At 40.5% G+C, this 14608-nt stretch overlaps 1 long non-coding RNA gene across 3 annotated transcripts in view; it reads right to left on the reverse strand.

Annotated features, from left to right (window-relative positions):
• Positions 1-5763, reverse strand: part of LOC138118863 (uncharacterized) — a 136640-nt gene extending 130877 nt beyond the window's left edge. For all 3 annotated transcript variants that reach the window (XR_011155309.1, XR_011155310.1, XR_011155308.1), the window contains exon 1: positions 5647-5763. This is a non-coding gene — a long non-coding RNA (uncharacterized lncRNA). The remainder of the gene's footprint in view (positions 1-5646) is intronic.
• Between the last annotated feature and the right edge of the window lie 8845 nt (positions 5764-14608).

Consider the following 14608-nt stretch of genomic DNA (forward strand, 5'->3'; position numbering starts at 1 on the left):
GTATAAATACTCCTGGCACAAAGTAGAAATGAAAAGCTGGATGAACCAGCAATATTCTAGTTTGCTGGACATCTAGAAAACAATAAAACACAAAACCAATTTATTTTAGATCAACTTGATTCAAACAGCACTTGACACAGAATAAAACATTAGTTCCCATTAAATTCTTTCAACATTTAATTAAAGGTGGAGAAAAAAAATACATAAAAACTAAGAATCAAAATACTTAGGAGACTTCCATCATTAAAAGGAAAATCAATATAGTAATCTTTTAAGATTCTTTAAAACATAAACCACTGCAGTTTTCTTACTTTTCTCCCATTCTTTCTTAAATACTGCTAAAGATCAGCAAACAGCACATTTCAGTGGGCATTGCCTGAATTTCTTCTTCATTCACCCACTTGTCTGCCTTCCAAAGGAACCACCTCATCAATTGCTTCAGAACCATTGTCCTGTCATTCAGCAAACTACTCAGGCCTTCCTTCAGCCATTCTGTACTAAAATCTTCAAACATGCCCAGAGGATGCATTTCTGGCTCAGAATACATCAAACATCCTGCCCGTTACAGATTTGGTCTAATGGCATCCAAGACCATTTAGCATCACACTGAACAGGAGCAGAGACATCTATCTATCCCACATCCATTTATCTTGTAGCCACAGGAACAGCAGTGGGATTTAAAGCTACCTCAGGACCCTTAGTGCCCTTAAAGGAGTGGTCAGACTCATGTGCTGAGCTCCCCAACAGCAGACAGCAAGGTGGAGAATGAATATGAATAAATGTTTCAAGATAAAAAAGCAAATGAAACAAACAGTACCACAGTAAATACACAGACCCCCTGCAGTGCTTCATCCAGCCTCTGCAAGGGACAGTAGACTTTAAATGAGTTGTTGTATCTAATTGGTACAGCCTGCAAATAGTGCAGGGAAAACACTTCTAAATATATTCATCATTGATTGTATTGGGAAAAAAAATAAGTGGTCCAGTAAATTACAACTTTTACACATGGGTTTATTCTTCCATTAAAAGTGCCCAGTGTTCTTAATGTGTTTCTAACTGCATTACTAACGTATTCCAATCGCCTCGCACACAAAATCACCAAAGTATTCCTTTGGCCTCTGACTCTAGAAACACCAGGACTGAGCTGTTTGGGGACCAGAGTAGCAAACACCAACCCCACAGGTTGCTCTCCTCCAGCCCTGCCCCACAGACTCTCAAAGACAACTCCTCACTCCACATACATTCACTGTTCCTTCATGTCTCCTGCTCCTCGCCTTCCCTGCCTGCTTTTCCATAGCAGCACTCCAGCCACCTGAGCTGGCCAGCCAGGTCTCTGTTACTCCAGGGATGGTTCTCATGTTTGTGCAGGCACACTTAATGGGCATCTCTCTGTTTTGTCATGCCTGAGGTTTGCCTTGTCACCACATCATTTCAGTCCTGTCCATCACTGTCTCACTTTGGGGCTCAGCCTCTTCTCCCAGACACCCAGCAATAGGACAAGAGGTCACAGTCTTGAGCTGTAATAGGGGAGATTTAGGTTGGACATTAGGAAGAATTTCTTCCCAGGACGGGTGATTAGACATTGGAAGGGGCTGCCCAGGGAGGTGTTGGAGTCACTGCCCCTGAAGGTGTTTAAGGAAGGACTGGATGTGTCAGTCAGTGCCATGGTCTGGCAGACAAGGTGGTGTTCGGTCACAGGTGGGACTCGATCTCAGAGCTCTTTTCCAGCTGAATTGATTCTGATTCCCTGTGGCCTGGAACCTCCCTCACAGCACTCCCATGTTCCAATCTCTCCTCAGCAGGCTGGCACCCACCTGGCAAAGAAGCCCTCGTCCCCACTTTTTCCAGGTGGATCCCATCAGAAGGAGAACCCTCCAGGGCTCCTGCCCAGACCCCTCCAGCCCTGCCATTGACACTCATGAGGACAAGCAGTGGGGAACGGCCCCAGGCCAAGCAAGCAGCCTCTCCCCAGCACCCTGGGCCTCCAACAAGCACCTCCACACTCATGGGAGCAGGTTGGGGCCCTGGGGGGACTCTGCCCCACCAGCCCTCCCTGCACAGAGGGGGCTGGGGCTCTGCAGACAAGGCTTCACCTCTCAGCAGCTCCTGGGGCACTGAGCCCATTCTGCAGCTGCTGGGGAAGGAGTTGCCTTCCACAAGAGCCAGGCACTGCCTTCCAGAGTTTCCATGAATAAATATCCTGTCAGTCCCTCTTTCCCCTCTACCACCTCCCAGCTCCTCACTGAGCACAGCTCCCCAGGCCAGGCTCTGCCTGTGCTCCCCATCCTCAGCACCCATCTGATAGATCAAGGTGCCTGTCCCTGGTAGGGCTGAACAACTCCCAGGGAAATGCAGGGGAAGCCCCTTCTCATTCCCATTATCTCAGCAGTGCCATGCTAGACTCAGAAAAGCCCTTGACTTTGGCAGGAGGTGGGTACTGAAGGCCTTGCAAGATCAGCCTCTTTTAGTACAAAATATTTTTGAAGAGCTCGTGACATCTCCAAGTTCTCATTTGCAGAGGCATTTTCAGCACATCGGCATCACTGCACGGCTGCACACAGGAGCCCTCCTCAGCCCAGGACAGCCCCGACAGATCTTTGTCACCAGCTGAAAAAGCCAACAATATATCGGTCCAGAGATTTTTATTGATACAAATCCTCTTCCAAGGTAATTTGTCTGGATCAAACTTCACCATGTCAATTTGTAAACCTAATTAACTGTGGTCTCAATAAAAGCCAAGATTACGAACATAATGATTAATTAGATCCTTTTAAGTAATGCAATGATTGAATTAGCTAAATAAAAATAGTGGAGAAACTGGCAAGCTAACACTCCACTGATGGATGGAGGTTTGTCCCACAAAAGCAAATGCAAGAAGCATTATGAATTAGCACAATAGAAATAACTACAACATTAATCATTGGAAGCACATAAGTTATACACAGCTCCTTTGCATATAAAGGCTTAGTGATTGCAATGCTTTATCCCAGAAAAAGGGAGGCTTTAGGCTGTCCATGTGATGTCAGAATATAAGAACTAAACTTTAAATTTCAGACAAGGAGTCAGGACCTACTAGCCTATATTTCTGAGATGAGCTATTACATAGATGAAGATAATTCACTCTTTCTCCCCCTCATGTTTATGTGGGAGTAGCAGACTTTTAATTAACCAGCATTGCACATCAATACCAATTTATACTGTAATTTTTTTAAGATATTCTGATATCAAGCTATTTTTATCTGAATCCTGAATTATTATTTATTTGTGCATTCTTATAGCATGTTAATATATGATCACACACACAAAACAGCAATTCCAAACATTCTGTTCACCATCAGTAACTGTGGGAATCACACAAACTCTGACCATTACAGCAGAAGCTCTAACAAGCCCTTCCTTTCAAGAGTTTTGAGCACCAATACAGATTTCAGTGAACTTGTATCTGACACCAATTTCTCCCCCATTCCTTTTTTAAATTTTTTAAAAATTTATTCTATCCTCTTCCCGGAAAGCATTTAAAAAACATCGAATATTATTATGCAATTATTAGAAGAGTCTCCATTCCTTGATCAGAATTTCACAGGTGCATTAGGACTCCAGTTTAAAAAAGTCAGGAGGAATCTTCTAAATGTTACATACTTTGGAGTATTTAATCAAGCCATTGTGTAGCTTAACATTTATAAGCCACACTACAGTGGCAAATAAGGAGAACAGTTCTTTAGGTCTGCAAGTAATTGGTAGTAACCAAATGGATTTAGAACCAGTCTGTTTCTGCAAAGACCTTGCAGGCATCATTGTTCGTTTGTCCCTCTTTTCCCTTCCACCCTCTCTTTTCTCAGCTTGGTTACTTTGGACTAAGAGCCTTTTTGATATGAGTACAATTAAACAAATTTTGACTCCTAGCAAAATAAGACTTCAGGCTAGCTTAAGTTTTCTTAACAGAAAGGATAATACAAATCAGAAAATAAAAATGACCAATTACTTTCTACAAGCAGGTAAGGCAAGTAATCTCCTTCTTTATTTCCTTATTTTCTACCACCACTCCTTGGACTAAAAAGGTTTAGAGGATGGATATTTCTCATGAGGTTGATCTACAGTGGCATTGAGGGAAGATGTAGTACTTGTTTTTGTTCTAACTCAACCACAGCATCACATGAGTGACAGTGGGATGAATCTGGTTCCAGATGTTGGGGCTACTCATTGTCACAAGCATTGTTCTTTTTACTAACCAGTACTGAAATTTACTGCCACTATTGTTATAGCATAACTGTGTCAAATAAGCTTAGTTCTGCTTTATTGTTTCCCATGTACATTTATTTCTGGAATGGTTGTTATAACAGCTAATAAATTTTGAGATGGAGTTTCACAGGTAGAGCCTAAAATTTTCATGGTCAAAAATCCATGAAACAGACTGACCAAAAAAACGCCCAAGAACCTCACAAATCTTTAAATATTTAAAATTGCAGAGCTTTTTAGGAACAAAAAGAAAATAAAACTGTGCATACTACCTATTTTCTTTTATTCTCACGACAAAAACAGAACTGCAACTGAGGAGCTGACTAACTCGATCATTTGCAATGAGTCACAATTAAATGGAGGCTGCCAGACTCGATTAATGTATCAGTTTAGTACAGATATCATTCTGTCAAACTGAAGGAAGAACTGGTTTTTTTCAGGTCCCAGGAGTTTATTGCTTCTTGCTTGTGAAAAAAAGCATACTGTATTCCAGCCTTTCCAACTCCTATTGCCACTGTCTAATAAACCAAAAACCCTAAAACCTGCAGTCTACTAGGCCCACCTTCATTAAAAAATACGTTGGCCAAAAATTGGCATAATAAAACACTGACACACCTGTCCAAAGTTATCTCAATGTCCTTTAAGGTCTAATTAGCAGGGGTTGTGTCTGTTCTGATGTGGTGGATTTTTTGTTGGCTTTTTAAAGCAACTGTGGTAAATAAATTAAGATTTATGTAAAGTATCAGACTGGCTCTTACAGATAAGCATCTAAGTAGATTTTATGAAATTTAATAGGCATTGGGCTAACAGTTGAATGCCTTTAACAGCAGCCATAGGGTTTTTTTCCTCCTCCACCCTAGGTTTGAACTTCCAGTGAGACAAGGAGCCACTAGGCAGACAGAGCAAGAGCCCTGGAACCTCCTCCTCTAAAGGAACCAAGCTCCAGCACAGCACTATGGAAGGGGGTCAAAACCATGACTGTGCCTGTATGAGGCACTGGGAGCTGGAAGAGGCCACAAGAGTAGTTGTTACAGGGCTTTCCTTCATTCAAAGGCACAGCACAGGACTGATTTCCAATAAGCAATTTTCAGACTAGTCATCCAGGCAGAAGCCCTGTTCTTTGGCAAACAAAGGAAAGCTCCTCCAGTATGTTGAAATCCACCTGTTATTTCCAGCCACAAAATACACTGCTCCATTTTCACACATCACTCTAAAACCTACAGTAGACTGAGCACACTTACTCTCCTGAAATGTGGGGATGGAAATCCCTCCCTTTCCTAACCTCTTTTTTTTTTTTTTAACAACAAACACTTTACAGAAGCTCAAGAATACCCCATCTAAAGAAAGGAGGAACTGCCAAACAATCAAGTCCTAGAACATTAAGAAGACAAACTTGTACTCATAACTCACCCCATCAAGCATTTGATTCCACACTCAGTCAGTTTTGTGTTGAGGACAAGAGAAAAATAAAGAGGAGAACATTAGCTTCTCTCCCAGAAAAGAGTGTGACAGGACTTTAAAGAAGTAGCAAAGCCAGCTGTTGCCAATAATATTTATTAACTTCCTTTAAAGTGTAGTTGAATCCCCCCTTAAGGCAGACACACCTGTAATCAATTGGTAATTTAGCCACTTAGCAGTACAATTTCAGTAAACTTAGCACAACCCCCACTCCTGAAGTGCAACAACTGCTGCTAAAAACTTCAAACAAAAACTCCCTCACAAAAACGATTAAAAGGTTTTGTTCTTTTTTTTTTTTTATTTAAATTTTGTTTTGGTTTTTTGTTCCTTTTTGACTGGAGAAGAAATAAGGACTGTAGCTAACAGCATTATTGTGTTAACCCCCTGTGGCAAAGGAGACACCAGCATTCCAGTGCCACTCACCCTGTGGCTTTCCTTGCCATTCCTCCCAGCCATACAGACACACAGCTTTCTGCTTGCCTTGGAAATAAGTATTGTAACTCTCTGTAAATAAGTATTGTGTCTCCCAGCTAATGGTCAGGCTCCAAAGCTCACAGCCAATTAACCAGCCTTTGGTGGCTCTTGGAGTTTGTGCCTTCTGCCAACATTTGAACCAAATCCATTAAAATCAGCTCTAGCTTAGCACAGATGTTTCCCTGTTTGCTTTCTGCAGGCACAAGGGGCCAATGAACCTCGCTGCCTGTGTGCAAGAAGCCTTTTCCAGATAGAAACTGGCCTCTCGATGTGAACACGAGTTCACATGGGAGCAGACATGAATTGCAATGGTGTAATGCATTTGTGTTCATTATTGAAAGAAAATCTGGGGCAAAAACCCACCAAAACTTATGAATAAAAATATTTGAAGAACTCTTTGAAATCATTCTACATTGCTAGTTTATAGTTATTAAACATTAGGTACTTTCAGTACACGGTCCTCAAACATATTAGCCCTAGGGAATCTATTATCTTAATACCTAGAATACTCCTTATTTCTCATTAGGAAACAGATAAGCAATTCAGAACATTCACATGTCACAGCTGGGAAAATATTTTTACATTAATTATTTAAATTTTATGGCATTATCTGCAACATTTTCTGCTTTGCTACAACAACAGAATTAAAGGACAAAGGAAAAACTATTCTTTCCAGCAGAATTTCATTCCAGACTACATTTTAAGACTCAAATGTTATGCTCTCATGAAAGGATAATAAAAATCTTTAATAACCCTATGGAAATATGCCCAGAAGGAAGGAAACCTGGAAGACATGAATAGGTCATCTAAAGGAATTTCTTCATTATTGAAACTAGAGAAATGTTGACAGCTGCAAGTATAGTGACAATACACATTATCCAGGTGATGGATTCACAAAAAAGCTTAGGCTACCCAGGGAAACAGGGCCAGAAGCTGGGGCTAAGCAGACTCAGGATTGGCCTTCTAATTTTCTAATACTTTCTTTAGCAAGTTAAACTTGCAATCTTAGCTGAGTGGCCTCAAATGTACCCTGATCTCACTGGCCTTGCACCTGGGGCTGGCAGAATCTTTTTAGAAGCTTTAGTTTCTAAATCCTTCCTAAACGGCACAAAATTTGCAAAAAAAACCCAGGTGCTAAGTTGTGTGTTGCTCAGATAATATGGGAACACTGATAAAAAAATACCTGTGCATATTTAATGTCATTTTTCTTTACCCTCCTCTGAGAGCACAACCAGAGAGTTTCACTGCTTTTCCCTTTTAATTTGAAAAAGAAAAAAAGAAACAACACAAAAACACTTAGAAAATGAGAAAGTAAAACCTCTTTTTCACTGATAAAATAATGTCTCAGCATTTGCCACCAGTAAAAGATTCATCTAAGACCCTGCACACAGTCCCCACACACAATATATGATGTACAAGTGGGCACACATAAAAGCACTGTGGAAATGACTGGAAATGTGAACAGTACCTGCTATGTCTACTCATGAGCAGTGATCCCGTGTCATATTTTTACATAATGACTATAACCAAAATCAAGGAGCTTTCCAATTTTCTTCTGGTCTCCTATAATCATTCATAAAACCAGAAGGCAACACCATCAGTAGCCAAACCCACTGCATGGGCTCCACACGCTGAAGCCTTTTTCAGGCTCACAGAAATGCAGCAAATATTGAAAAGACACACTATCTGAATAACACTAAGTCATTTAAGCAAGATACACAGCTGGAAATGAAGAAACATATATTTCAAATTGAGAGTCCATTTAACTCAGTCTCCTGCCTTCAGCAGTGGCCACAACAGACCTCGATGCACTTGTAGCTTCAAAATCCTTCACAGTGTCTGGCATTTATTTTAATAAAGCCATGACATTTTAGACAGTTTATAAGAATTCAATTTTCTGGGCCTGGACCACAAAAAGGGGGATGCTTTATAAAACACAAATGTGCAGCAGTTGGCAGCACATCCATCAGTGTCACTCATGTTCACTCTCTCTCAGGCCTTGGCGAGTGTATAAGAGCCCAGCACAAACAGCTCAGGTGCAGCTCAGGAGTGGATCAGGGCTGCTCTGCTCCTGCTGCAGGCCTCAGCAAGTGCTGCTGCCAAAGAAACCCACTCCATTTCATTTAATTTGCAAGAAATTTCTCTTCCTAGAATAAAAAAAAATTTATTACATGGATGGAGCCCAAACCCAATAGGACCTTGCTATTCAGGTCCTCCGTCACAGTCCAATGCACCATGGAGTAATCATTAACAATTCCTGTTTGCAGTGTTTTTCTACATAAAAATTTTATTTCTTGCCACACAGCAAACATACAAGACATCAGTCTAGAAACTTATTCAGAGAAAGTTTAAATTTTAAGCAATACCTATTTTATTCCTGAGTCTTCTGTTGGGAAACTGTGACAGATATAAGTAATTTTTGGCCCATAATGAATTCCAAATTAAGTTTATAGTGGGAAATTATTTTTCCTGGCAGATATTTGTAACAGAAATTCCAACAGCTTGCTAGTTAATATGTAATTTTAGAAGCATTCATATTTAAACAGTAGCACTACTAATTTTGAATGTACATAGCAACAAATATCAGTAAAATGATTGACTACTGCAAGGAAGTGAATTGTAGCATTAAGAACAGGTGCACTGCTTTGAAAATGTTCTCATAGTATAAAAAAAAGTTTCAGCTAAAAAGAGTGGGCAGGTTTTGAAGTGCAGATCCCTATTGCATGAGAGGTTCATAAGGGAAGCAAACTAACAGATACAACTCATGGAATCAAAAGTTAATCAGTGAATATTTGCATATATCACCAAATGGCATTTGCAAATGTATGCAGCAAGTTACTTTTCCTTTCACTAGTTTTTCAGCTTTGTCCTGCCACATGTGCCAAACAACGAAGTTCAGACAAAGCCTGTCTGATCCATAATCGTTTACATTCACATTTGGCCAGGTGCCAAATAAAAATCAGGTTATTATGTTAATCAGATATTCAATTGGCATTTAGAATGATCAGTGTTTTACCATCATATATTTCAGTTTTATCCAGAAATTAGTTCCATTTTTTTCAGTGACAAACTGGAAATACTTCAAAGTAATTTCTTCTAAAGCATATAGAATGGCATAAAATCAAACACATATCAGCTGGTTTACAACAGGCTCAATGCCAAGCCTTACTGACAGGTATGAAATGGGCCCTTGTCTTTCAGCCAGAAGGTTTTTAGAAGACCCACACATGCAGGGGTTCCTTGGAGGTATCAGGCATGTAGAAGTCAAGAGTTTGAGACTTTTAGAGGTATAAAGAGCAATGAACTGTAATGCAGAGCTTTCCTTCCCTTCACCCATTGACTCTAAAAATTCTTTAACATTTCTGGAAGAAGGAAAATCAAATCGGAGTGCAACAGCAGGTGCTGTTTACACATAGTAATAATAAAATATATTTCTCTTAAAGACTTTCTCTTCCTCCTTCCTCCCAACATCTTGATAGGCAAATATGAATAAAATCAAGTTTGGGGAAAAAAAAAAAAATGAGACACTAAAGCCTAGTAAAGTGATTTAGCAATTTAGCACAGCCAATCTGTCTGTATTATTATGAGAAAGTAACCAGAAATAGTCAGTTTTCCCCTAATCTTCACTGATTCCTAAGGCTTTTCTACATGGTCACATCAAAGAGAATTAACACTTAAATACATTTGTATGATACTATTAATTCCCACACAATTCACATACTCTTTTGATCAGGATTGTTTTGAGTATTATAGACAACATGGCATATATGAAATTTTTCAGGCCCTCAACACTGTACTGTGTAATTGTTTGCTCACTCAATTGCCATGAAAAATCATGTCAGCTGGAAATAGCACTGATAAAAATATCTTAAATCTGATTTAATAAAAAGACACTCTTCCACTACAGTAAGACTGGAACATTAATAAATAATTCCAGTGATAACACTACTGAAATAAAATTCTGTGGGCTTCTTCTGGCACATGGCAAGCTGTTAGATTAAACATCTATAGACATCTATAGAACATCTATAGACACTACATCTATAGACACTACATCTATAGTGAAACATCTATAGACACTACAACTTCCACTATTCTAACCAGCTATGGAGAAACTTCTCTGTAATTTTATGCTGTTGGTCTTCACCATATCTTTAGAATATGATTCATTGTATGGTTTTGTGTACAGGTGAAGCACTGCAGCCTAGTGACAGCATAGGACCAGAACTTAAATGAGGTCTCATTTCTGCTCTTTGATGCATTTGGTAGGTGACCTTAAGAAAACAATTTGCAACCATTTGCAACAACTGGGACTCTCATACTACCTCTGTTTTAAATGTCTTTGAGTTGAGATGGACTGGCTAAGAAGGGTTCAAAGATTGCCATTGTGAGGGACACGTGGCTTCAGCAATGGGCAGATTTTGTAGTGCCAGGACAAAGTGTGACCTGGCAGGAGGCAGGCTGGGAATAGAGAGTCTCTGTTGTCCCATGCTGTAACTGTGCTTGCAGGGTCTCCACAGAAAAATCTAAGCAAGAATAAGGTGCTCTTCCAATTTAGAAATGTACAGTTATTCTACTCTGCCCACACACATTCTCATATTCCGCGAGCACAGGGAAAATGTCCTGAAGAAGTTTTGGCTTCTGAGTGTACACCTTCCTGCACGCAGACCTTTCAGATCCAGGGCCTTGGAAGGCTCATGCTCCAAGCTTGCTCTGCAGCCCTGCCCTGGCTGCAGACACCACCAGCCAGGCCTGTAGAAGATTGCCTGTCACAGGCTAATCCTCATTCACCACGGGAGATGGGCAACACCTCTGCCTCAATGCCTCCTTCTCTGCAGAGCACAGCCACAGTCACTGTGGGGTACTCCCTTATCCCAGTGCAAAATCCCCAAGAAGCAAACCTGGGCATCTCAGTGCACCTCAGCCTCACAGGTGTCATTTCACACCTCGGCAGAAAGCACACGGACAAACACAGTCACAGCTCCACTCTCGCCTGCACCAGTAACACCCAGCAGCTCCACCAGCCACAGTGTGCCAGGGGAGGGCGAGCAGCCAGCACATGGCCCAGCTCGGGGCCCTGCTCTGAGTCAGGGGCAGGGCATCATCAGCAGTGGCTTCATTTGCTGTGGCAAGTGCTTGGCACCACTGGAGAATGACAAACAATTGTATAAAAAGTGCCAACAAGAAATCCCACCAGAGCACATCCAGCAATGCTGATGCGCAGCTCTCAAAGGGCTGGAGCACATTGCATCCCACACCAAGGGGGACTCCCAACCTGTCACCTCCCAGCACCACAGGCAGACAATTCCCTGGCTCTGCAGCCTGACACCATCTGCTGAAGTTCTCCAGAGGCAGAATGGATGCACTGCTGTTAAATGACAAATTACGGAACAGACATATTTAAGATTCTCCTTAAATTTTTCCTCTGAAAATCCATAATAAACCAGCAAAGGATTAAGATTTGGTGATTAGCACCTGAATGATAAGAAGTCATTATTTTTGTACCAAACAAGAATAAAGTATCGTGGGTAATTTATAGTGGGTAATTAAGGTAATGAATACTTGAGAGTCTATCAAATAAATAGTCCCTAAAAAATCATTTAATAGGGACATGATTATAGACAGTATAAAGAGGAGTGAAACAGAAACAACATACCTGTTTTAGACACATATTTAGAAAAGGCATGAATCTCATCACTTAAACTGTCATCTAAGTTCATCTTTAATTAAGGCCTGTTTTTCTAAGTTCATCTACATGGGCATGAAAGTAACTGGTAAAATTACACCAATATTACCACCTGTGTGAACACATTTTAGATGCTTTTTTGTTTGGCCTGTCTTGCACCAAATGATATCATTGGAGGGAAAACAGGCTCCTCTAGTGTTTCAACCACGGACAGGCGAGTAGGTGGAGTGTTCCCATCACAAGAGTGAGGCTAATTTTCTATCCTCATTGAAGCTTAAATTCCACCTTTCAGTACAGCAACAGCAAAAGAGTGCAAGCATGGACTAATGTTGGCAATACCAGGCCTCAACAGGATTATAAAACAGGTAAAGGCTATTTAAAAAGTGTGTCCTGCCACAGAGCTGTTGTGTGTTGTAGCTAGCATTGAACCAACACACTTGTTTCCTGTGTCCTCCATCTCAGCAGGAGTTACTTACTCAGCACTCTGTAATGCTCTAACACCCAGCACAGGCACTGACTCATCCCTCTCGGTGCCTTGGACTCCAAAATGTAGTGGTGAGCTCTTCTGCCCAGCTCAGCAAGCCCAAACATTATTGCTTTTTGTAGCGCTCTTCAGCCAACTGATGATTATTTCTTAGCACATCTTGAAAAGAGGGTCATTCTTCCTCAGCATGGAATGAAGGGAAAACACAGCTGCAGGGGATTAAAGAGCCAACTGCAAGACCAGGACCCATCCTTGCACCTGGGTCAAGGAGAGGCAGGTCCTCAAGTTGCTATGGCCACATTACCAAGCTCAGAAAGATAAAAATAATCAGTAATGTGGGCTTTGCAAAGATGCAGGATGTCCCCCGTGGTAGGAATGCATTTGAAAGTTTGAAGGTGATAACAGCTGAAGGTGGCAAGTTGTTCCAGCTAATCTATTCCTCCTGCTAAATCATAAAGTTGAAAAGGACAGACTACACTGAAACCTCCCTAATGAAAAGCTAAATGCTCATAATATGACCTGCTTCACCAGGAGAGTCGTTATGTCCTGATTACTGAGAAAGCATTAATTGCGTTGGTTTCCACAAGCAAGATGAAACTTTAATATGTAATGAAGTGTGTACCAAACATCAGAAGAAAACACTAAGGAGCAGAATACCACCTTGCACGTGTGAATGCTTGACCTCCTGAGGAACTGACTCCTTTGGAGAAGTTGCCCCATGCTAGAAACAGCCTGGGGAAAAGGGGCTTACATTGTTTGGAAGCCAATCTTTGGATTAATTGCAGTTTTATGCAGTCTGGTTTCACTTCTTCACTTACCTTCATGCCTCAGTTTTATATAACTTCTCAGTTTGATGTCCAGCCCGGATTTTGGTTGTGACTGATGGTTTGGAAGGTCTCATACATGGAATTCCATCTCTGCTTTATTAAGATCCTCAGTTTGATGGGAAAATATTCACTAAGCCTCTAAGAACATAATCCTGTTTTTTTTATTCCAAGTGTTGATTGATCAGAAAATTGGCGCTCCTCACAAATTTTTTCCCTGCATTTGAACACTCCTCTGGTTTTAAAGGTCTGATTTAAAATTTTGCTTGCCTGTTTGAAAGCATAATGAAGTCTATAATTATCTATTTTCTTCCAGGCAGTTCGCAAGTGTTGATGGATCCTCACTATTACTTTCCATAGAAATACAAGGGAAAATCCTTCTGCTATCTTAGAAAAATACCTTCTTCTTTCCTCACATAAGCACAAGCTATAATACTCAAAGTAATTTATTTCTGTGGAAAAAAATAACATGCTAGGAAAATAATTTAATAAGCTAAACAATTAATCACTACCACAACCCTCCCCAATATTCTTTTCCAGCTGCTAATTAATATATTGCTAAACATACTTCAATTTGTTTCTGGAAAAAGTCCTGAAGGCTCCGCTATTTGCAGTCAGCAGCAGACATGTCCTTCAAATATTCATCTCAACACAACAGGTAGAAATGTGATTTCTGGTCTCTCCATCTCCTTGCTGTTCACTACACTGGGCAGCACTGTGAGTTTGATTCCCAAAACTTTCTGGTCAGGTACTGAAATCCTCAGGTCAAATCAAAGACAAAGCTGTCAAACATAAGTTATCATAAGAAAAAAAAAAATTATATTTTCTTTTTTTCTTTAAGAGAAAGCATAAGGTAGCCTAAAGCAAGAAATACTCCTATAATTTGGTGTTATGCTGTATGTAAAGTGACCTGTAATTGTAATTTTGACAAAACTATGTTATAAAATGAACCCCACATGAAAGCTCTGTTTAGGTTAAATATCTGTAATCCAATAGGACCAAGAAGAAATTAGCAGTTTGCGTTTTGGAAAGAAAGGATTCATATGGCACATATTTCAACAACATCATCATGAATTGTCCCAGCATTAAATTTTAGCTGTTTTTCCAGGAAAGTGTGGAAAGTGTTCCTGAGTTAAACAGCAGATTTTTTTCTTTCTTTGTTTAATAACAAATAAATTAGGAGGAAGCTTTTGTTTTCCATCAGCTTGACAATTATGTCACTGTTTTGCTGGAAATAAGAGCAGTTGGCATTTTCTTCATGCCAATATATGCGTGTGTGAGTTGAATTGTCTCTGAACTACAAGCAAGAACAAGATAGTCCTTGTGCCAGAAAGCAGTTAATGATTGCTCTGCAGCCAGGTTATTCTCGGGGTGGGAGCCCCTATCACAGAGCCATGTGGCAGCTGCAGCTTCTGCACGATGGAAAATCATCTCTGGGTAACTGCT

This window comes from Aphelocoma coerulescens, chromosome 14, assembly GCF_041296385.1.
Source record: "Aphelocoma coerulescens isolate FSJ_1873_10779 chromosome 14, UR_Acoe_1.0, whole genome shotgun sequence".
In the NCBI taxonomy this organism is placed as follows: Eukaryota; Metazoa; Chordata; class Aves; order Passeriformes; family Corvidae; genus Aphelocoma; species Aphelocoma coerulescens.